Genomic DNA, 24,105 nt, shown 5'->3' on the forward strand with positions numbered 1-24,105 from the left:
AAGAAGACGAATTGCCGCAAAGAACCTTGATTCGCTCTTTCTCGAGGGGTTTCTGAAGAGAAATTACGAGTACAGGAAAATTGAACGCGGTCCGAGTCGAGTTTTGTGAATTAAAATCAAGATGGTTACACTTTTGTATTTGTTGAACTAGAGGGTAGTTTTTATTTTGATTATTTTAATGTTTTTTGGTATGCGTTTTGTTAATCATACATTTTTCAAGCTGTATGGAATTTGTATTTATTTATTTATTTTTTCATTTCGAGATAAAAAGGGGCTGAGGAAATATATGTTGAGGTGTATCCGCCCGGAAAACATTTCAAGATAACATTTGGAATGAAATTTGGATTGCAACAACCATTAAAATTTCTGTAGTTATTGAAATAATTACAGAAGTTAAAGTTGAAAATTGTCGAGATAATAACTTGTACCAAGTTATTTCGTTCTAATTTCTGTTAAGTATTTCGATTGATTTAATGGAAGTTGGGGGAAAAAGCGGGCTTTGAATAGTTTTAACATGGTGTTCGTGTTACTTCTGAATGCATGTCATAAAAGAAAACCGAATAATATTATGGAATCGCATGTACAATAAAGCATATACACTCAGAAACATTGAAAATAGCGCCCCAAGAAAGAAGAAAGGTACATTTGCGAAATTTTGACCATAAGATGAGTGACATCTGCTATGCAAATGATCCAAGTTTGGTGTCAATGCGCATGACTGTTTACCCTACAGCACCGGTGAAATCGGGAAAGAGGTGCTAGATAAACCAGTGCATAATATAAGATTTATAAATATTAAGATTACATCCGGATAGTTGGAGAACCTTAATGAGTGAAAGATGCCAGGTAGACGAGTTAGAAAGCGTTTCTCACAGCTAAGCGAGTTTGAGAGAGGTTTGATCATCGGCCAGAAAATTACGGGCTGGTCGACGAGCCGTGTTGCTGCCCAGGTGAATCGTTCGGAGTGTTCCGTTAGAAACTGTTGGAGGCAGTGGACAAAAGATGGTATCCACATGCAAAAAACCGGGTCTAGAGTGACCAGGAAGACCATGAGGAGAGAGAATGGAAGGATGGTTCGGCAAGCGCTCGTGGATCCCACAGTGACTCGTTTCACCATACAAGCAGATGTAGGGGTAGTAGTTGTTCCCCGAGCCATTTCTAAACGTCTCGCGGAAATAAATCATCAGTCCAAGCGCCATTTTCATGTACTCCCTTTAACACCAAAACATGGCAACCCTGTCTGCAATGATGCGAAGCAATAGCGATGTGGGATGTCACTGATAGGCAAAAGGTGGTGCTCAGTGATGGATCCCGATTCGTTTTGGGGTCAGAGGGTATCCGCGCACGGATGAGGAGGCGCCCTGAAGAAAGGTACCACACAACCCATGCTATCGCACGACACACTGCCCGCACAGCAGAAATAGTGTTCTGGGAGGCTATAGCCTATGATAGCTGACCCACTCTAGTTGTGGTACGAGGAACCATAACGGGCCAGCGTTATGATAATGACATTCTGCAACCACATCTAGGGCCGTTCCTAAATGGCCTCCAAGGAGCAATTTTCCAGCAAGATAATGCTCGGCCGCATACAACTAGAGTTGCTCAAGACTTCTTACGTCAGTTTGAGACTCTTCCATGGCCATCCCGCTTTCCCGAGTTGTCCTCTATAGAGCATTTATGGGATCAGCTGAAACGCCAGATGTCGCCGTGCTACTCTGTGCAAGATTTAGAAGTGGCTGTTAAAAATTTTGGGGGCCATCGGCCTCAAAACAACATTAGACGTTTAATTAGCTCAATGTCGGAGCGTATTGCGTCATGTATTGCAACAAAAGGGGGTTCAACGCGCTATTGAAGTACACTGTATTTATCTCATTTCTTAGCCCGTATTTGTTTAATTGTCTAGATTTTGGGATCAAGTGTATCTCTCATCTGTATAATTGTGTACATTAAATTTCACTTCAATCCAATGCTTTCTTCCTGGGGCGCTATTTTCAATGTTCCTGAGTGTACAACGAATTTAAGAATTAATCATCATTTCTATGCAACTGGTGAGTTTCTATATGTTAGCGGTTTTAACTTATTAGCCTTTTTGCTGATATACTGTCGTCGGAGTAATTTCTTTGTCACTTTATTTTTCCCAAAGTACAACTACGGAAAATCAGTGCGCGCTTACGATGCAGAACTTCAGCGAGCTCAGAAGAAATACTAGTCATGGTATGAAAGAATAAAAACAATTTATTTACTCAAATTTCCCCAAACATTTAGTTTAAACTGACTAATATTATTTGAAGAATGTTTCTAAATATCATTTTTTATTAATTAATTTTTCATAAGTAAAAATAAAAGTTTTTCTTTCATAAATTTTTGATCATTAGTTTAAAAAATCTTACATAGGATAAAACATGCTTGTCAGTGTATGTATGCTTATAAAGATACAATAAAATAAATTACAAACGTAAGAGAGCGCATTAAAACATGATATTTCTCAAAGTTGCTTCAAAAATTTAAAATTTCCATCCCTTTAAAATCTTACTATTTTATTCTTTCATTGATAGTTCAATTATATTTTTGTAATACCGTCTGCCTTGCCTAGTGGTCAGAGAAGTCCGGCTGTGACAGAAAGATCCGGGTTCAAATCCCGGCTCGGGCATGGACGTACTTTCTCCCTCCTGTCCTTGTCCTTTCTTTGTATGAATGTGTTGTTATGCTGTGAATGGTTACCTACCCTATAAACGGGTTCTTACGGCATGTGTGTACTGTAGAAGTCGGATTTCACATCAAATTACGGTACAGTTGGAAAAGTGAAGCAGCGCACCCCAAATTGCTAGCCTATCTGGCACTCGACAACTAAAACAACATAAATGTATGAGTAAAAAACATGTATGTAATCAACATACATGTATGAGTTTTGAAAAAGTTTAATTTTTCAGTTGCATTTTCCCCTGTCAAAAAACTTAAATTTTCGCAACTAAAACACCCGGTTATGGAACTTGACCGATGGGGCACTTATAGTATTTCTTGTCAGTGTCAAATGACATACATAGGACAGACCCGACGTTCCCTTTAATTCCGTATTAAAGAACATGAAAATTATGTCAAGAAGCAAGATTTAAAACGTTCCTCGATTGCACAACACTGTTGGTCTTTCAATCATATTTTCGATTTTTCTTCTGCCAAGGGTGTTCCTCGATTTATGATTTAGATTTTTGGGAATCCTATTACATTTGGTAAAATTCTGCTTCAATAGTTAATGATTTGTCGAGTACTTCCCTTTCCCCAGTGTTTGGAAATCTTATCTTTAAAAAACTTTTTTCTGTTTGTGACGTTTTTCCGCACTATAGGTGTCGTTGCTGTTCTGTGACGCATTGGTTTCCGGTTTCCATGTCCATTTACTTTGCTTCCTTCCATTTTTTGTTCATTTTTCGTTCGGTTTACATTGTGTGGACTTTTAGTTCTTCTTTTTTGCACTGATGAAGGGGCGTGCATATGACAGCCCCGAAACAGCTGTTTGCTGAGTTTTTAACTCTTTTATACTACTTTGTACTTTATGCACGTTGTAGTCATTTTTACTCATTCCATAGTACAAAGTTTCCGACTGTTTTTTTACAACATACATGTATATTTGTAATTCCATCATCTTACCAAAATAAAAAGAAAACATCTGCAAAGTATGAATTTTCACTAATGCAACAAATTTATGTTTTAGAAAAAAATATTCTCCTATTTTGACAGAAAAAAAAATATATACTGAAATTATTGTACACGACGTTTCCAAATTGAGTCAAACAATTTTAACAAACTGACAACTCGAGTGGCAAAAATACAAATTTCTTTGTAACTACTTTTTTTTCCTGCATGTGCTCAAAATTTCTGCTCATCATTTCTTTCATTAAACGCATTGAAAACTTTTATCTTTTTTCAGAAAAAAATGTTCATTTTGGTATTTAAGAAGTTTCGAAGTATCTTTAATGGGCAGACATTTTACTACAAGTATAATGAGAAACTTAATAGTTTCCTTTTTCTTAGCATTTATGGAGATACAATTTACAACAAGTTGCTTGTAAAATGAAATAAAAATTATTAACATTTTGCAGTCTGATGGCAAATGGTTGCTTAGCTCTTTATTTTTTCCACAAGTCCTTCTTTACGGAAAAAATTCAACAAGGAATGCATCGTCAAGTTTTTGGAGCTCAAATGATTAAGCTCATTATTTTCAATTACTTAAAAAGGGGCATCACGCAGTTAAACAGTTAAATGAACTACGGTTTGAAAATGGTGTAACTAGTGCAAACGTTACTGTTTGACACGAGACGGCAGTGTTACACATTACTGATTACAATGGTTCTTTTGAGAGAATTTCGAAACACCATAACTGCTTTTAATAATACATAACATTTAAGAGATATTTGAAGACCGATTGGACAGTTTGAAATGAACAAATAATATTAAAAAAAGATTAACTTTCTCTCAATTTTTACACTTAAAAAAATAATTGTTCCAAACGAAAACTCCAATAGTGATGTTTAATCAAAACATTTTTATGTTAACTTCTTGTGTCTAAGAAATCTAAATGATTCTAATCCGGGCCGTGCACAGAAACTTTGGGGCTCGTCACAAATGACTTTTACGGGCTCCCCTCCATATTCTGTATCCCTTGGTCTTTACATATAATTCGCCCCTCATTTTTAAAATATCGGGCTCCCTTCAGGCTCGGGTCCGGACCAACAGTGCCCCTTATCCCCCTCCCGTGCACGCCTCTGATGCTAAGACTTACGCCATAACTGTAACGAATACATTAAAAATAGAAAATTCGACAATCCGATTTAATTTTTTGAAATTCATTCAAAAGTTTTGCTTCATTTCTATCGAATCTCCAAAATAACTATTTGGAAAGTTTTAAACAACGTCCTTAAAAAAAAAAAAAGAGTTTTCTATCAGACAAAAATAGGAGCCTTGTGATGAATTTTTTTCACAGTACTTAAGGAAATAAAGGGGGTTGAATAAGATGCTTTCTTTCATTCTTCATTGCAGCGTTAAAGATGTAAACAAATAGTTCCTGATTGTAAAAATGTACGCACGTGTCGAATAGATTTTCAAATACTGAAAATCTTGAAAGTCAAATTTTTCCCTATAGTATATCCTTAACCTAATTTTACTTACTTTTCCAATGATAAAGCGCATAAAATGTAAGGAAAAGCAAAGAGAAGGTTAATCAACGAAAACAATGTTCCACCTCGATGCGCTTAAAGAAACCATGCATAAACACAATAGGTATTTTAGACTTCTGTGAAAGAAATAATGTTTGTTTGCTTTCGTCAACACCTGTTTGCTAGCCTTGGTACTTAAAGTGGTAGTAAAATCATGATTTTTTACTTTTTTAATTTTCAAAATAATTTCTTTACCACATATTTTCTCGTATAGCTTTATAAATGAATATCTGCAACTGTTTTGGTTATTTTAGAAACAAAAATACTTTTTACGCATACATTCGAACTTGCTTACAGCGAACCCTGTTTTAAAGAGAACTCGGAGGGAAATCAAAAAGATTTGAGTGGTACAAAGTCAATGTGAACTAAACTCGCTTTTGACGAGCAAACAAAGCTTAAAGCTAGCAATATTTTTGTTATTCATAAAATGTGTGTTGATTTCCTCCTAAGAAGAGATTAGGTGAAGATGCTGTATCCACGGACGGTTGTACCTACGGACGTTGGTCGGGAAATTCCGGGTATCGTCGAGAGAGATCCTAATTGGGGTTCAACGTGTGTATCACACTCCTCTCCAGTACCCTAGGAAGTTTCAACGCCATCGAACGAACATTTAAGATTCTATCACATTTTTTTGGTTTTAGTAAGGTCTAAGAAAAAGAAAATGAGCAATTTCTTTTCTTTCGTCCGTCATGGATTGTATTATTCATTTTTGTTGTAAGTATCATGATTCCCTATATTTTGAAGGTTTTGTTTCTGATTTTTAATGTTGTAAAACTGTGGTCCTGTCGATGTGACTACCTTGCAAAACCAAAATGACATTCCTCAGTACCCAAGGACACACAACTATGTGTACCCACGGGCAGCAATATTTAGTCTCCTTGGGTCACACATGAGTCTTCTTACAATGTGAATTACCTCAAAATGGTGCCTTGTCATCAACGTCCGAAATTTGCTTTTAACAATGATGATGAATTTGAAGTAGGGCTTGAAGTTATAGATATTATATTGGTGTTGAAGTAACCCCTACCTGTTGTAGGATCTACAGGCCTTCAATCCCACCTGTTTTCATTTGAAGTCAACTTTTCTAGATTTTTGTTTGTTTAATCTAAACTGAGTTTTTTGTGGTGGGTTAATTTTGGTTAAAGGTTTCAATTTGCATATAAATGGAAGTTGTTATGTAGATACATAGAGAGCCATACTATCATGAATCTAGTTATTTTTTGTTTAAAAACATATTAATTATTCATAACATCATTAACTCTCTTAAGACTAGTAACTTTTTTAAAGAGTTCACTGATGTTAAAGATTAAGGAAAGTTAAAAAAGGGAAAAAACATTCAATTAATTTTCTGTTGGAGATTTTAATGTTATTTTCAATGGATGTTTGAAGAATTTCAATAGAAAATGGCTTATGAAAATGTATTGAGTATAATTGAGTTCCTCAGACCTATTTATATATTATTTTTTTATATGTCCATGAGTACAAAGGCACCTGTTCACGGGTGAACGGGTTGTTGCACCCACAGACAAAAAAGATGGTTTTTAAGGAAATTTTTTTGACGTTGAAAGCTTTGAGATTTTCACCTCACAAAAATTGCCAAATTAGATGATAAGTTGTAGATTCTGCCAGAAATTGTTTCCGATCGATTATCCATTCCCAGAGACCAGCAAAAATTGAAAAGTTAATTTTTTTCCGTGGGTACAGCAGCTTCCCCTATTCTATTTTTGGAAAAACTCCATTAATATTTTGAATTCAACCGAAAGCAAGAGATAAGATATACAGTACTGGTAAAAAAAAATTGCACCACCCTCGCATTTTCACAGCAATGGGATATGTGAGAAGTTTTGGTCGACCAATTGACGATGAATGTATGTGAAATTCTGCAAAACTTATGAAATAAACATTTAACAGCAGGAATCCGATAACTGTTTACTTTATTTATGGAAATACATGGTCAAAACTGTAACAAGTACAATGTGAAGTGCATCCACGTTGCAAAGTGGACGACGAAAAAGTAAGTAAAGCTTTTAATTGTAACACTCTGTTCAAAAATAAACAAATGTAACATGGAAATGTTTGAACATCATAAAATATAACCTAATATTTTGTTGGTGCTCCTCTAGCTTTAATGACAGCTTGACATCTACGAGGCATTGGACGGATGAGTGTATTCTTTACTGAGTTCATGGTGCCAGACACGAAATATTGATTCCCGGAGTTTTGCAAGTGATGCTGGCTTATGTTTCATCACTTCTACACCCATTCTCTTCCAACAATTTTCGATCGGATTTAGATCAAGGCTGTTTCCGAGCCAAGGCAAACTGCTGACCCTATGCTCATTTTTCCATTTCTGAGCCTGCGTGTGAGTTTAGAGAAAAAAAAATACTTAACCCTGTGTCAATTTAAGCCTAATGGCAGGATAAAAGTTTTTAAATTGTTACCAGTTTTGCTCTATGGCACGGAGGAGAATCATCCTGGAAAATGAGGTTTGGAACTGAAGTAAAGTAATCCTGGATAGTAGGAAGCAATTTCTCCTCCGAAATGCCAATATACCCCTGAGCGTTTACTGTTCCTTCCACAAAGTGAAGCCACCTAACTCCTTGATCAGAAATACATCCCCAAATCATCTCGGACACGGGATGCCTGACTGTATGTTGAATGCAGTCGGGATGATATTCCTCTCCTTTGCGGCGTCTATGTGCTGTCCGTCGGATCGACAGTCCACCCTTGGTGAGCTTTTGCCCGGTCTAGACGCTGTTTCCTCCTTTTTTTGGTCAACAATGGCTTTTTTCGTGGGCGACGTACCACCAAACCCGCACCACGCAGTCGTTTTCGTACAGTAGACGTTGATGCGTGAACACCCGATTCGTTTTCCCATGCTGTTCTAAGGTCTGTGGAAGATGATTGTCTGTTCCGAAGACTGAGTCGTATCAAATACCTGTCCTGCGCTGCATTGGATATTCGTGGACGATCACTGCTCTCTCTTTCTTAATGTGCTTCCGGTTTTTTTATACAGATGATGCAATCTTACGCAATAGCTTGCGTCATGTACCGATGCTAATTCTTGTTATATGATGCAAGAACCGATAAATATTTCATAATTACTTATAAATGCTAAAAATATTTGGATTTCGCGGGTGATGCAATTTTTTTTACCGCCACTGTAAATCATGATAACGAGTGATGACACGGCACTTTTTTTTTTGATATTCATGGAGTAGAGGAGTATTTAAAAATTATACATTTGTTAAAGAAATGATATCTCACGAGATATACTTCCGTGGATATTTTAGCTAAAAGACAACAGAGAAAAAATAAATTAAAGCGACCACCATTATGAAAAAGAAGAGTTAAATAGCCCTCGATATACTTGGCTTCTAAAGTGCAGAAAAGGGGCCGTGGTAGCCCGATCGGTAGAGTGTCGGATTCGGAGCAAGAGGGTCCTGAGTTCGAACCTCGATAGTCGAAGATCCACCGTCGTCATTAAAAGGGACTGGGAGACGTTAAATATGCTCGTGGTCTCAATGTCCTCTAAGTGAAACGATACCTCTGGGGGGGGTGCTAGCACCAGGTAGCTATTAGCTCCTGGTCTAGTTCTAAATTCTGATTAACTGTTCGATCCGGTGATGGTGCTGCCATCTATCGGTATAAAAAATAATGGAGGCAAGGTACTTAGTTTGCAGTCCTCGACATAAATACAGTTGTAGTCAGTTGTGAATCGAAATCGAAGTGCAGAAAAACTTCAAACTACACTGCTCAAAACAATAAGGGGAGCACATGGTTTTAACAAAATTACGCAAAGATGCATATTAATAAGTAACATACAATGAATAATCCATAATTTAAATCCTACCAGAAAACGGAAGAAGAAAACTTTATATGCAAATCATAGTTCATGACGTCAAAAACCAGAAAAAGGAGATAAGGGCAGAAATCGGGATGTTGTAGAAAAGTCTGTTTTATTGCCGTAACTGTGGAATTTGATTACGCAGTATTTTTTCTTAGACAAGGTTAATTGAGGTTGTCTCAACAATGTGATTTACCGGAATCCATGACATGGCGTGTCATAGGCAAACTGGAATCTGGGCAAACATAACGTAGTATCGCAGACACTGTTGGAGTCTCCAGAAGTGTTGTTGCAAGGCTGTAGAATCGATTCCAAGAGACAGGAAATGTTAGACGTCGACGAGGGCAAGGTCGGGCACAAGCCAGTACAGCAACTGATGACCGGTATATACTGTTAACAGCCTGTCCAAACAGAACAGAGAATGCTACACAGCTGCAAAGACAGTTGCTCTTGGCAACAGGACGAAGGATGTCAAGCCAAGCAGTACGTAATTGGCTTCATGAGGGAGGGCACTATGCACATAGGTCAATGGTCTGCATTCCGTTGACCCCACGCCATCGTGCGAACCGAAGAAGATGGGCTGCTGAACATCGAGATTGGGAGCAACATGATTGGAGCCAAGTGTTATTTACAGATGAGTCCCAAATCAGTCTGGAGTGCGACATCCGACGTGTTCTGGTATGGAGGTACGGGGTCACTCGAAATGACCCGGCATTCATTCGTGAAAGGTCACAATACAGATGAGTTGGTTGGATGGTATGGGGTGGAATCAGCATAGGCGGACGTACGGACCTGCATATCTTTCGGAATGGCACTTTGACGGTCCAAAGGTATGCAGACGAGATACTGTGACGTTATGTCATCCCTTACGCTGGAGCCATTGGAAATTCCTTTGTTTTCCAGGATGATATTGCCCGACCGCATAGAGATCATCTGGTGGAGAACATGTTTCAAACTGAAACAATACAGTGTATGGATTGGCCAGCGTGCTCTCCTGACCTGAATCCAGTCGAGCATGTTTGGGACATGCTCAGAGGACGAATTCTGCGCGACCAAGGCCGCCTGTTACTGTTCGAGACTTGGAGATTTCACTTCTTGAGGAGTGGAACAGTATTCTCCACAGTCAGATCAAAAACCTCATCGCACCCATAGTAAACAGGTGTGCAGCAGTCTTAGCTGTTCGAGGAGACCATACTCCCTATTAAAACTTATGCATCATGTCTAAACAGTATATTTTTTCATCGTTTTCATATAGCCAAATTGTTGCCCTAGATAATCTATTCATGTTTTTGTCCATATTTTCCAAGAACTAAAGCGTAATTCCATTTTTTTTTACCTTTTTTTTCTGTATTGCGCATTGATACGTGTGTACTATCCATTGTTTGCCAATATGTGGCTGTCTCGCACGGTTTTCTTCACATTTTTGATTGCTCCCCTAATTGTTTTGAGCAGTGTATTTTGACGCCACAAATGCAAATGACGATAAGAGACAATAAGACAGTTCAAATAAAATAACCAACTTCTTTAGTACTGTATAGAAATATAAAAATAACAAAGAAAGCATGAAAATTTTTTTATGCTTTTTTGCACGAGTCTGCTTTTACGAGCATTCCGTTATGACGAGCAAATATTTCGATCCCTTCGCGTTCGTTGTAAGCGAGTTCGACGGTATTTTACAAAATAAATACATACATTGTTTCTTTCATAGAAGTTCTCCTACTGTGCTTATTATTATTTAAAAAAAATCTTTTGTTCTCATCCAGCAATGTGTTTTTTTAATCATTTTGCTTCTCTTCTGCAGTAATAAGAAAAACTTCTATACTTTTTCCTTTTAGCGTTTCTAAAACAAAATGAACTAGTAGGGCTCGACCGATGGCATCTTTTGGCCGATGGGCCGATGCCGATTGTTCAAAGATGGCCGATGGCCGATGTTTTTCTCCAAATGGCCGATGGCCGATGGCCGATGGCAAAAAAAAAAAAGGTAAAAAAAATAATAATTTGAATTCTGATATTTTTAATTCAAATTATGTTTTTCGCAATCACGAGTTGCGACAGGACGCTACTCATTGGAGTTAGTTTCTAGAAACTGCTCCTGTCCCCTCAAACCTGCCATTCTCTTGGGCGGTTACGTGCGTATAGTTGTGCGTGTGTAGGCGCGCATGAATGTTTAGGCTTGTGTGTGCGCAGACCTGTGCATACACGTAGGCGTGTGTGTGTGTGTGTAAGTCTTTTCATGTGTAGGCCTGTGTGTGCATGGACATGTACATAGGCGTGTGTGTGTTTGTGTGTGTATGAGCGTATGTAGGACATGGACGCCACCGACCAGGAGAAGCGGATTTCGGGGGACATTGTTCAGGATCGGAGAAGCTGCGCCTGCGGAGGACGGTGAGCGGGAGTGCTGCAGATGGAGGCGGGGGGGGGGTAAATAAACTCAGCGTAACGTCAAGGGCAGTCAAATGAGAACAATGAGCAATCGTGATTGCTCAAAAAAATCTAACAGAAATAAATTGATAAGATTGTCAGGAATTTAAAGGATCATTGATTCAATTCACCTTACTTCCTTTCTACGAATAAGGAATTGTAATCACACAAAAAAAAAAAAAAAAAAAAAATCAGATTTCGACATAAATTTCTATTTTACGATCACCCAATTTAAACTTTACAAGTTTTTTCGGCACATCTGTACATGCATATGTACCTAAGAACATATTGATGAACGAAATATCCATTTTGAACTTTTCCTTAGTTAATTATCGCAATTTCTCTTGTGATGGCTCCATGCGCGTAAACTTGCGCCACTCAAAAACGTTATGAAAAAGTAAATTGAAAACTCATACGTATGTAGTATGATCTAAAAGTTCGAGGACAAGTTGTATAAAACCTTACCCTGAATTGTTCACATTACCGCAGTACGTATATCTGCAAAATGGTCACCTTGAACGACTATGCACTTCTGCCAACGTTCGTATAGCTTTTAGAAGGACTCCTGGAAGACATTTATCGCAACCTCTTGCGCTGCTGCTTTAACTTCATCGTGGGGAAGAAGGCGACTTTCATGTTGAGGATGCACGGTTCGATTGGTCAATACTCTGATATGACAAACAAATAACATAACGTTTTATCGGACTTAGCTCCGTGCGACTTTTACCTGTTCCCTGCAAAAAAAAAATTGCATGGACGCCGCTTTCTTTCATTAAGAGAAGATAAAGCTGCATCACAGAAGGTAGCAAAAAATGGCTTCCAGGAGTGTTTCCAAAAGTTATCTGAACACTGGCAGAAGTAGTACATAGTCCCTCAAGGTGACCTTTTGAAGGTGGATGTACTTCGGTAATGTGAAGGATCGTACTACGTACAATCTGTATAGGGTGTAGTTATGCTTCTTCTTTTTTGACTGCTGTATGATGGAAGACAAAGAATAAGAACCAAAAAAAAAAAATAATAAATAAATAATTAAAAAATTAATTTGAATTTTGACCACTTGAATTCAAATTATGTTTTTCGCAATCACGAGTGTGTGTATGTAGGCGTGTGTGTTTGTGTGTACGGGTTATGTGTATGTGTGTGTATGAATGTGTGTGGGGGGGTATGTGTATGTGTGTGTAGGCATATGCATTTGTGTCTGTGTGCATGCATGAATGTGTGGGTAGTTGTGTATGTGTGGGTGTCTGTATTTATGCGTGTGTGTAAGTGTTTGTATGTGTGTTTGTGTGTGTATGTGTTTGTGTGTGTGTGTAGTTGTTTATGTATGCGCGTGTGTGTAGGACATGGATGCAACCTGGAGACGGCTTTCGCTATAGGAGCAGCATCGCGAGGAGCCAGCCGGTCCACGGTGATGGTGCGGAGGGTGGCGATGGGAAAAATCAGCGCAACGCCAAAAACAGTCAAATGAGAACAATAAGCAATCGTGATTACTCAAAAAAAAGGAAGAAAAACAAAGAGACTGTTTAGTAACCAATTGATTTGTTTTTTTAATTGAACATATAACTACGATTTCAGTAATATTGTAATAATGTATGGATTTAGGTACACTAAACATAAAAAACATTAAATTATGTTGTTTAATCATTCAAAAAAATTAATAAAACTATGAAACCGCCAATAGATTACGCAATTAAAGTGGAAAGGTTGCACGTAGACATTTTTTAGTCATCAAATTAAACAAAAAAGGTAACAGATAAATTACAATATTAAATCATAATAGGAATACTTTTATACTTATTTAAAATTTATTAATAGAAAAGTTTGCATTTTTCATAAAAACTATAACAGTGACATAAATTTTGCGGAAAATAGGAATAGCCATGAAAAGAGCGAGGTTCTTAAAACGCAGCTACAATAAACAAACTCAATATTTACACCAAGTTAATAACTAAATACATATACTACTTGATCTGATGTTTGCACACGTAATATTGAGCAATTTGATTGTTTAATCTTTTATGAAGCACTACAAACAAGTTCAAATTATATTTTCCAATTTAACAATAATTTTCTGAAATTTAAAAATATCATAATGAAAATCCTTGAAACTTTTCTATAACATATTATTAAAAATATGATGAAAACGAAAATAACTTATTCATTGATTTTATATAAATACATAAAAATAGTTACTTACAACAGAAAAAAAAAATCGATCGCTATTAATGATGCCAAAAAGATAGCGCATTACGAAATATAGGTGAAACAAGTATAAGAAATACGCAAAATGACATTTCTTGACCAAAATAAATAATCGCTAAATGTTTAAGAAATGCTTGAAACGACGAGGGTGGGTTAGGGGCATCACCCTTTGATTTAGAAGTAACTCACGACATGAAACTACGGTCCCAACTTCGGTCTCATTTTTTTTAGTACAGAACCGCTACCACCAACGCCTCGGAAGAGTTTCGGAATCTACTTCAGCACTTCCGAAGAAAAAATTCAAAAGTTCCTTTGATTTCCGAATTATGTCACCATTCAAAACGTCTTTAATCAATTTCTTACATTAATGCTCTAAATTCTTCCTAAACCAATAGATAAAGCTTGAACAAAAAATCTCTAACTTTGTGAATGGTGTTAGTTTTAAACAACTAAGAAGTACAACTAGAGTTTAATTTCAGAAATTGAGGGAGTGGGAGGAGGGGCACGCAGGTATTCTCAGAAATACAAAAAATAGTCGTAAAAAATAGAGTTCAAAACAATCATAAACATTGAGCAGAAAAACCCTTTTAAAATTTGCACCCGTGTTTGTTTTGACGTGCAGTGGCGGATTTAAAATATAGCAAATGTTGCAATTGCGCGAGAGGCCCCATAACCATAGGGGCACCGTAGGAGTTACAAAAATGCTTATGATAAATGTTTTACAACTTCTGTGATAGAGAAATAGGACCCCAAAATGTATTTCGACGGGTCTCCAACTTGTAGCTCCGCCGAAGCGATACAGAAAAGACTGCATTACTGTGATTCATATTACAAACATCGAAAAATTAGAAATTACCGTCGGTTCAACGGAAATCTAGCATAATGAAACAAAACCGGTTTCGCCATCTCATATTTGTTTCCATAGTCTCCAATTCGGCAATATATCACCAAATGATCTTCAGTCTGATACGCTATATAAGTTTTACATTCCAATAAGTAATTAATAGCCATAAAAAAATGAGTAAATAGCCTTTTTTGAACACCCGATCACCCGATCAAAAACAAAAAGGGAAGTGCACAACTGGAACGTACGCACACTCCACATGCGAAAATCTAGCCTTACCATTTTTGAGGTATGACTTATGAGAGATACATACGTACATCCAGCCGCAAGAAACAACGCGATAATTAACTTGTTTAGTACCTGAACTGCAGTATTAAAAACTCTTTCAGGGGTGACTAAAATAGAAATTCATACTGAAATTTAAGTAAACAATTTTATATGAAAATAATAACTCCCTTTACTTTGTATTAAAAAGTAAAACAACAAAGGTCCTTAAAGTCCTTTTTTTTCAAAAACATCGGCCAATTCTATCGGCTTTTCGATGTTTTTTGAGGCCGATGGGCCGATGTTTTCTGCAAGTTAGCATCGGCCGCCGATGCCGATGCCGATGGCTAAATTGTTGAACCATCGGCGCCGATGCATCGGCTAAGCCGATGCATCGGTCGAGTCCTATGAACTAGCGCAATATTTAAATTTATTGGGTAAAATAAAGATAAGATCAGTATTCATTATTATTAAAAACAAAATCTTGCACATTGAATTAATTTGATTTTAATTCGGCTGAACAGCCAAAATAAAATAGATTTGGACTAAATATATAATTTAACTTTTCAAAATCGACCGAAAAATTGTTCAAATCAGAAAATCAAGTATGGGAATGCGGTTTCCACGAGACCGTGTGATGACCAAGATCTTATGAACAACGAGCTGATGTGTGCATCACATGATTCCTTTTACTCCAATTTAATATCATTTCCACATTTTTGGCAATTTTAATGTGATTCAATTGTTTACTCTCTAAATATCACCAACAGTGGCCAAAGTGAAACCAAATTTAAAAAAAAAAAATCGCCAAATTTGTCGCCAAGTTGGCGATAAAACTTGGCGACCAAAAGACTGGCGATATATCGCCAAGTGTCCGACAAATTATAACACCACTTGAGTTTACATCGAAATTAACAATGATTTCCCCCTAAAAAGGGGCAAAAGACCCCCTTAAGAACATCCGAATGCAACCACAAGAGAAGGTGCACAACTAGACCCCACTAGGAGTCTACGTGCCAAATTTCAACTTTCTAGGACATACCGTTTTTGAATTATGCGAGACACATACACACATACGCACATACATACGTACGAACGGACGTCACGAGAAAATTCGTTGTAATTAACTCGGGGGTCGTCAAAATGGATATTTCGGGTGTCTGTACGTTTCTAGGCATATATCCACGTGTGGTCGGGTCGAAAAAAAAACTCAACATTAATTCGGGAGTGATCAAAATGGAAATTAAGGCCGAATTTTGAGTGAAATTTTTTTTCGCGAATACAATACTTCCTTTTTTGAAAAGGAAGTAAAAATGGTTTGTTCGAATCCGACTGTACCCTCAAATGCTTTTAGGAGGAGACACATAGACCAATATGTTCCCATCTTAGTAGGGGAGGGCTGGGTTAAAAGTTCCGCGGGTAAGTTGTTCCCTTTGAAATAGCTAAATGAAGAAAAAAGATAAATGTATTTTGTAAATACTTGGTAAAATGGAATGTTGCAGCGCACCAATGACAGTCATATTAGCCAGGTCAGTGGCGTCCGGTATATTAAAAGCTGAGCACGTGTATCACTGATCTACTTTTGAAAATATTTTCGTTTTCGATCTTTTTGGTCTATTTCACGAAATTTAAATGATAGAGTTTAGTTCTTTGGTGTTTTTATGCAAATATCTGTTGTGCATTCTAAAATATTGCATGTACAATAAAATCTTGGTTATCTGCGGAATAGGGTTCCACGATAATCGCGGATAAGCGAATTTCGCGGATATTTGTTTGATGTTACACAATAGGTAAGGAAAACAACACTAGTACATACAAGAGCAAAGGAAAATCAAGAACACTGACATACATTCAAACTTACAAAAGGATTCTAGAGACCAACGATTAAACTAGTAACACTAAATGTGACAACTGTACTATGTAGAAAATGTACGTAAATTCAAAAAAAAAAAAAATTGCTCATTACTGCAAACGGAAACAGAAAATCCTGCAAACAGATCAAACAAATCAAATCAACTTAGGTTACGCAAAAAACGTGTAAAGCAGAAGAATTTTTTCTAGCAAAACTGGCTCCGTCACTCGTTTACAGGCATATAGAGTTTGGATGTAAAAATCGGGTTTCAACTAGTCAGGTTTCGGTGACCGAGGAGAGTTTGATGTCTTTGGTAAAAAAAAAAAGGAAAGAAAGAAATTGGGATGTCTAAAAATAGATCTTGGTCAGGATAAGTTAAAATGAGTATTTTCTAGACATATTCAGTAATTTAAAAACGCAAAAATAAATAAACAAACAATAAATAAACAAATCCGCAAAAACAATATCCGCCCATGAGTAATTGGAATTCATTGTTATCATTTACACTAACCTCGTTTATGGATCGTCTGTGAAGTATCGTATCAGTTACGATCAAAGATGGTTTTCTGTTATGGTTGCAGACTGAACTAGTTGTAGCATATTAACGACAGAAACTGTTAAATATTTTATTTCATTTTACTACATTTTTTTCTATTCCTCCTATATTTTACTATGTTAATGTATTGTAATGTATTACCATACTTATTAACTGTGCCTTAATATATGTATTTACACTTAAAGGGTAATAATTGAATCTTTAAGCACAAATTATCAATTCTAAAATGTAAAATAAGTTATTTTTAAAATTAAGAAAAACATTTGATTATTTGGACGATATCGATTATAAATCTTTAAATAAACACTTGTTTTTTATAGACATTTTTTTAAATAACAAATTAAAACTTTAACAAATTACTTGTCTTGAAACAATGTTCATCTCGAAATCATCATCGTTTAACATCGTCGTGTTCATATCGGAACAACTTGCCTCACTCGCGGAACTACTAACCGAAGAACGGGCACGTTGTTCCTTCTCGACTTTTGGTACTATAAAATTAATTATAAAACGAGCTGATGTGTGCATCACATGACTTCCTTTTACTCCAATTTAATGTCATTTCCCCATTATTGGCAATTTTAATGTGATTCAATTGTTTACTCTCTAAATATCACCCACAGTGGACAAATTGAAACCAAATTTTTAAAAAAGAGAAAAAAAATCGCCAAATTTGTCGCCTAGTTGGCGACAAAACTTGGCGACCAAAAGACAGGCGATATATCGCCAAGTATCCGACAAATTATAACACAACTTCAGTTTACATCGAAATTAACAATGATTTCTCCCCAAAAAGAAGCAAAAGACCCCCTTAGGAACATTCGAATGCAACCAAAACGGAAAGTGCACAACTAGTTCCCACTAGGAGTCTACGTACCAAATTTCAACTTTCTAGGACATACCGTTTTTGAGTTATGCGAAATACACATAAACACACATACGCACATACATACGGACGTCACGAGAAAATTCGTTGTAATTAACTCGGGGGCCGTCAAAATGGATATTTCGGGTGTCTGTACGTTCTTAGGCATATATCCACGTGTGATCGGGTCGAAAAAAACTCAACATTCATTCGGGGGTGAGAAAAATGGAAATTGAGGCCGATTTTTGAGTGAAAATTTTTTCGCGAATACAATACTTCCTTTTTTGTAAAAGGAAGTAAAAATCGTACGAAATACTACACAAAAAACAGTTGTTACATCAAAGGGCATATTTTTACTCTATTTAATCTCAGAATAATAATTCTAGAACTACGTTTTCATAACAAATTTTGAGCGTGTTTAAAAAACGGAACTTCTAGCCCTACATTCCCCTACCCTACTTTTATTTCTTTAATGCTTATTAACTTTCTTTATTTTTTTTTTGTTCATTTTTTTCTTCCTTTTACAAAAAGGAAGTATTGTATTCACGAAAAAATTTTCACTCAAAAATCGACCTTAATTTCTATTTTTCTCACCCCCGAATGAATGTTGGTTTTTTTTTTTTTTCGACTCGACCACACGTGGATATATGCCTAGGAACGTACAGACACCCGAAATATCCATTTTGACGATCCCCGAGTTAATTCAACGAGTTTTCTCGCGACGTCTGTATGTATGTCGCAAAACTCAAAAGCGGTATGTCCTAGAAAGTTTAAATTTGGTACGTGGATTCCTAGTGGGGTCTAGTTGTTCCCTTTTGGTTGCATTCGGGTGTTTCTAAGGGGATCTTTTGCCCCTTTTTGGAGGGAAATCATTGTTAATTTCGATGTAAATTCAAGTGGTGTTATAATTTGGTGGACACTTGGCGATCTATCGCCAGTCTTTTGGTCGCCAAGTTTTATCAACAACTTGGCGATAAATTTGGCGATTTTTTTTAAAAAAAATCTGGGATCGATTTGGCCACTGTTGGTGATATTTAGAGAGTAAACTATTGAATCACATTAAAATTGCCAATAATGGGAAAATGACATTAAATTGGAGTAAAAGGATGTCATGTGATGCACACATCAGCTCGTTTCGTTGACTTTAACGATATTTTCACAATACATTATGTCTTCTTTATGCATTCATTCTTTATTCTTTCTTAAAAAAAAAAAAACTTTTAAAAGAGTACGCAAAAAAGAATTTTACGTATTTTACCAGATCAAAAGTTTTTGTTTCATTAAGAAAAATAATTGATGCTAATGAATGTCTGAAACTATATTTATGAGTCAAAATACCTTTCAAAGTTGATTTGTGTTTCGAAGGAAATCTTTGTTAATATACCCATTTTGTATAACACTATCCATTTTACTTCACTGTCTATACTACTAACTTCTGTTTACAAGAACTATCGTGCAGCCATAAATAAAGAAATAAATAAGTAAAAATAATTTAAAAAAAATAAAGATATATTATAACTTAGAAATTAATCTATAGTAATGTATAAATGTGCATGTTTGAGTATGTTCCCTATAGATAATTCCAGTTTAAGTCAGATCTTTGCCAAGTTTGGCACAGAGGTTCTTTGATGCTCAGGAATTCATAGGCTTTCTTTTTCTTTTTTTTTTGGAATTAGAAAAACATCTAAAGAAGCTTAAATTTTGAGTCGCATAATTGCTGCTTTCTACATTATTTTTTTATTGTTTTAGCCTGATTGTTGAATATGCGTCACTTGACACAACTTTTACTTTCGAGATAGACCGTGCAACGTCGGTTAAAACTGAAATACAAGATCTGTTTAAATTAAAGTGCATCATAATTTTCAAACGCGAGAGTTACCCTTTGTATTTTGTTCTAAGCAGTGTGCGCAAAATAATCCGTCTGTTGTTTCTGACACCTGGACAAAGAAACCCCATAAAATAAACTATTCTTGGTGTGTAGGTACGATTCGGGATTCTTTCTTAATTTCTCCTAAATGATCTCCTTCAAGGTTAACCAAGCAATGTATAAATTTTTTACGCTGCTTGGGGTGAACCGCAAGGACAATGATCGTCTTTGACTTTCTTTTTCACATTGCTTACGAAAAACAGATTGCTTCTCTCCTGCAGAGACCAAAACACGGAAAAAAAAGAAAGAAAAAAAAATCTAAATATTGCAGACCAATTACGTCAAAATGTGCAATCGCTTTCGTCAAATTATACATCGGTTCTCTGAATGCTAAAATATTATTCTATATATGTGTTGATTTTCCGCCAGTTGCAGCATAAGGTTTCTAAATAAGAAAGATTCCTGTATTCTAGGCTTAATTGGCTTTTTGTCTTTACTCTCGCTACATACACACCAGAAGGAAAGGGAAATAGATCTAGACATTATTGCAAATGAATTCATCTAGAACGTTTCTAGAAAGGTTGGTATTCGAAAGATATTGTGAAGTCAGTTGAAAATAGCGCAAAGTAAAGATTTACTGTGTTGACGGAGAGGATTTTCCCTCGCTGAGTCTAATAATTATTACGCAATGTTTGTCCTTATGCTGTAAAATTTTGCATGTCAGGATAGCATTAAATGAAAGAAAACACTATCATGGCATGACAGTGAACAATTTCAAGAAGAATATTTGATTTTTTTATTTTTATATTCATTTTCATGACTGGAGGCAGTTTTTACTACTATTTTCACGTCATATCCTGATTTTTTTTTTTACATTCAGCAAAATTTTCCCTTTGAGCTTGCATGATGTTTATTTGTCAGTAATACAAGCAAACGCTAATACTCTTTACTAATAATAAAGCTGAAAGTCTCTCTGTCTGGATCTCTGCCAGTCGGGATCTCTGTAACGCGCATAGCGCCTAGACCGTTCAGCCGATTTTCATGAAATTTGGCACAAAATCAGTTTGTAGCATGGAAGCGTGCACCTCGAAGCGATTTTTCGAAAATTCGATTTTGCTCTTTTTCTATTCCAATTTTAAGAACATTTTACGGAGCAAATTATCATAACATGGACGATTAAATTGCCAAATTAACGTGTAACCGTAACATGGGCGAGCAAATTGGCGAGAAATTCACCATCCATTATTTGTAAATACACAGGCGAACCAAATGACCTTTTAATTTTCTACTACGGGAAAAGCCGTGCGGGTACCACTAGTTTAAAATATACCCATTCTTAGTTTCGGCACTGACACACATTCTTCTACGTGACGTTTGATTTTTTTTTTTTTTTTTTGAATTCAATATTTGTTTACGTGTCTATAGTTAATAAATACTGCAGAGCGATTAGGTGCTAATTCTTCGACAAGTTAGATTTCGCTTTTTATTTACAAATATTACACCTCAGAAAAGAAGTACAGCCCAAAGAGAGGGAATAACACTGAGGGCAGTGATGGGAATCAGACCTGCGACCTCCTGCATATGAAACTAAGTTCTTGCCACATAGCCACGCAGATCCCTGAATTTGTTGTGTTAATGATGATTACTCGATGAGATAAGAAAAGAAACTTTGTAAAAAAGTAACATTTGGCAAATCACATAATAAAATGTGTTTAATTTGCTTATATTTAGATTTGGCTAATGAAACATTGAAATTTTACTATGGAACATAATTTATGACAAATATTAAATTTTACCATTAACACGTAAACAGAAACAGCTCGATTTTGTAAAATAAAAATCGACAAAAGAAAAGCGAGGAACTGAATGCCAAAACTATCCGTCATTAAGTAGATTAGAAGCATTAAATCAGAGAATTTGGTTTGGAAAGACATCATGGTCAGTATGAGAGACAGCGTGCAGACAACGTTTAAAATGCTTTTAAAAAAAGTCTCATCACTAAATTCTAGAATCACATACACTAGATGACCAAAAATACTTGGACACTTTCAAAAATTCACATTTTTAAGGATTTCTCAAGAAATAAGCGATCAATTGCATAATAACTTTTGTCATATAAAAGATATGCTCCAGCTATTTTCCAATAAAAGTTATATCACCCTTGCGTTTCGGAGATCAGTAACAAATTGAAAAAAAAAAATATTTTTTGATTATCATTCATCGTTTACAGCTGAGAATAACTATGTACATTTTTTTTACATTCTTTCGAGAAAGTAAAACTAATATTCACGAAGATATAAGCATTTCTTTTAAAACTACGAATTTTATTTGAAGGATTTTGGCTCATAACACGCAAAATTTTCCATCAAAGCTTACCAAACTTTCAGTGAATTTGACAGCATAAATGAGAAGTATAATACTAAAACTTGAAATTTAAATGTTGAAAGTGCGATAAAATATGGATATTTAAAGCAATTCATTTTTACGAAATATAGCAATTTATAACTTTTATAATCTAAAGACCAACTAGATTCCTCAACTCACAAAAAAATTCCAGTGTCACTTAATTAGCAAGTTTATTAAGTGAAAAAGCTTTATAAATAACGATAGCATTTTTTATGAATGAAACATAATGACAATCAACTGTTAGTCGACCCTCAAAATTTTCAGAAGAAAAAGCTCATGCAAGAAATAGGGAAAAATTAATCCAAATTATGTGAACTCCGAAGTCATATTTTGTATCATTATGTTATAACTTTGTATAAATTTCTCATGCTTACGTTAAAATATAAAAAAGTAGAAAAATGAAAGAAAAAACTCTTTCGTGATCATTCTCTTTTAAATGTTCCGAAATACAATTTTGAATCACTACATTTGTCAATACTCAGTTATTGAAACTATCCCGTAATTAAATTGGTAAATAAAAGTAAATCGGTTAATTGATGTGTGTGCCTTTCTATTTTAAAATATATCATTTAAATATTTTTTTTTTAATTTAGGTTTTTACGTTCAAATCATTAAAGTAATGTGGGAAGTTAGTGTACCGAAATATCTGATAAAGGATTTCCATATTGTTTGAAATTTTACCTTTGAACCCACCTATGCAGTTTTAAATATCACATTTTCACACATTTATATAATGAGCATAATTTCCAATTAAAAAAGAATGATTTCAAAATTTGTTAGAATATTAATAACAAACCTGTCTAAAGATGATTCTTTTGAAATGATTTCTTCACAACTATTCATTGCCCTTCAATAATATTTCTTCAAATTCAAATCTTCCCTGAGTAAGTTTATTCTACCTTGCATGAAATTTCTTTCCTGCCTGTTTGACATTAAAGACTAAAACATTAAAACAATTTCCTTCGCAACTAAGCAATTTAAAAAAACAAACGTGGCACGGCAAATTTTCATTGCGTTAAGAACTTTTGGAAATAAGAATTCTTCTTTCTTGTTTTTTTCTTTTTGCAGTCTCAAAAACTACCGTTATAGTTTTCATCGTCTCTATCAAAGCATCTAAATATCGGATGTTGTTAATTGCTTTTTCTTACCACTGATAAACTACCAAAACCGGACATGACGTGTTTCGCGATAAAGAAAAGGTAGAGATTTCTCAAAATTTGTTTACTACACATTTTATCAAAAAAGAACCAAAAATCATGTCACAAATTTTATTTTAAAACTTTTATCTGAAGCGCTCGGGGAAAGAACATGATATGCAACATGATTGGAACTTTTCCGTAGGCCAATTTCCAATTAAAAAAAAAAAAAAAAAAAAAAATAGAATTTTTCAAAGGTATTAATTATTCTATATTCTGTAATACTAAAACCAGATTAGTTTTTCTTCAAATGACGTAATCCATTGTCGTGTTTACTTCAATTTTAGTTATGAGAAACAAAAATTTTGATCGAAAAGTCACGCCTTGTGGCTTGTCATATTTCTGCACTGAGCCCTTCAATTCGACTTCGTTCTTGTAGATCTAGCAGCATGACATGCCCACAGAAGATATGCCACAGTTATACAGTATACAACAATCGTTAGTTTTTGTGTTTCTTATATCTGATTATATGATTAGCTAGTAGTTATCGAGTAGAAGAGAAGTGGTAACGGAGATGTCTCAAGTTCACAGGAAATAATTAAGCTTGGTGTGGCATAGTACGCTTTCTGTCAACGGAT

The 24,105-nt window shown here is 35.5% G+C and overlaps 1 protein-coding gene across 1 annotated transcript in view; it reads right to left on the reverse strand.

Annotated features, from left to right (window-relative positions):
- Nucleotides 1-23,260, reverse strand: part of LOC129218428 (SEC14-like protein 2) — a 116,723-nt gene extending 93,463 nt beyond the window's left edge. Inside the window, exon 1 of the mRNA XM_054852686.1 lies at nucleotides 23,128-23,260. The gene's annotated coding sequence lies outside the window, so the exon portion shown is untranslated. The remainder of the gene's footprint in view (nucleotides 1-23,127) is intronic.
- Between the last annotated feature and the right edge of the window lie 845 nt (nucleotides 23,261-24,105).

The sequence above is a fragment of the Uloborus diversus genome, chromosome 3, assembly GCF_026930045.1.
Source record: "Uloborus diversus isolate 005 chromosome 3, Udiv.v.3.1, whole genome shotgun sequence".
NCBI lineage: Eukaryota > Metazoa > Arthropoda > Arachnida > Araneae > Uloboridae > Uloborus > Uloborus diversus.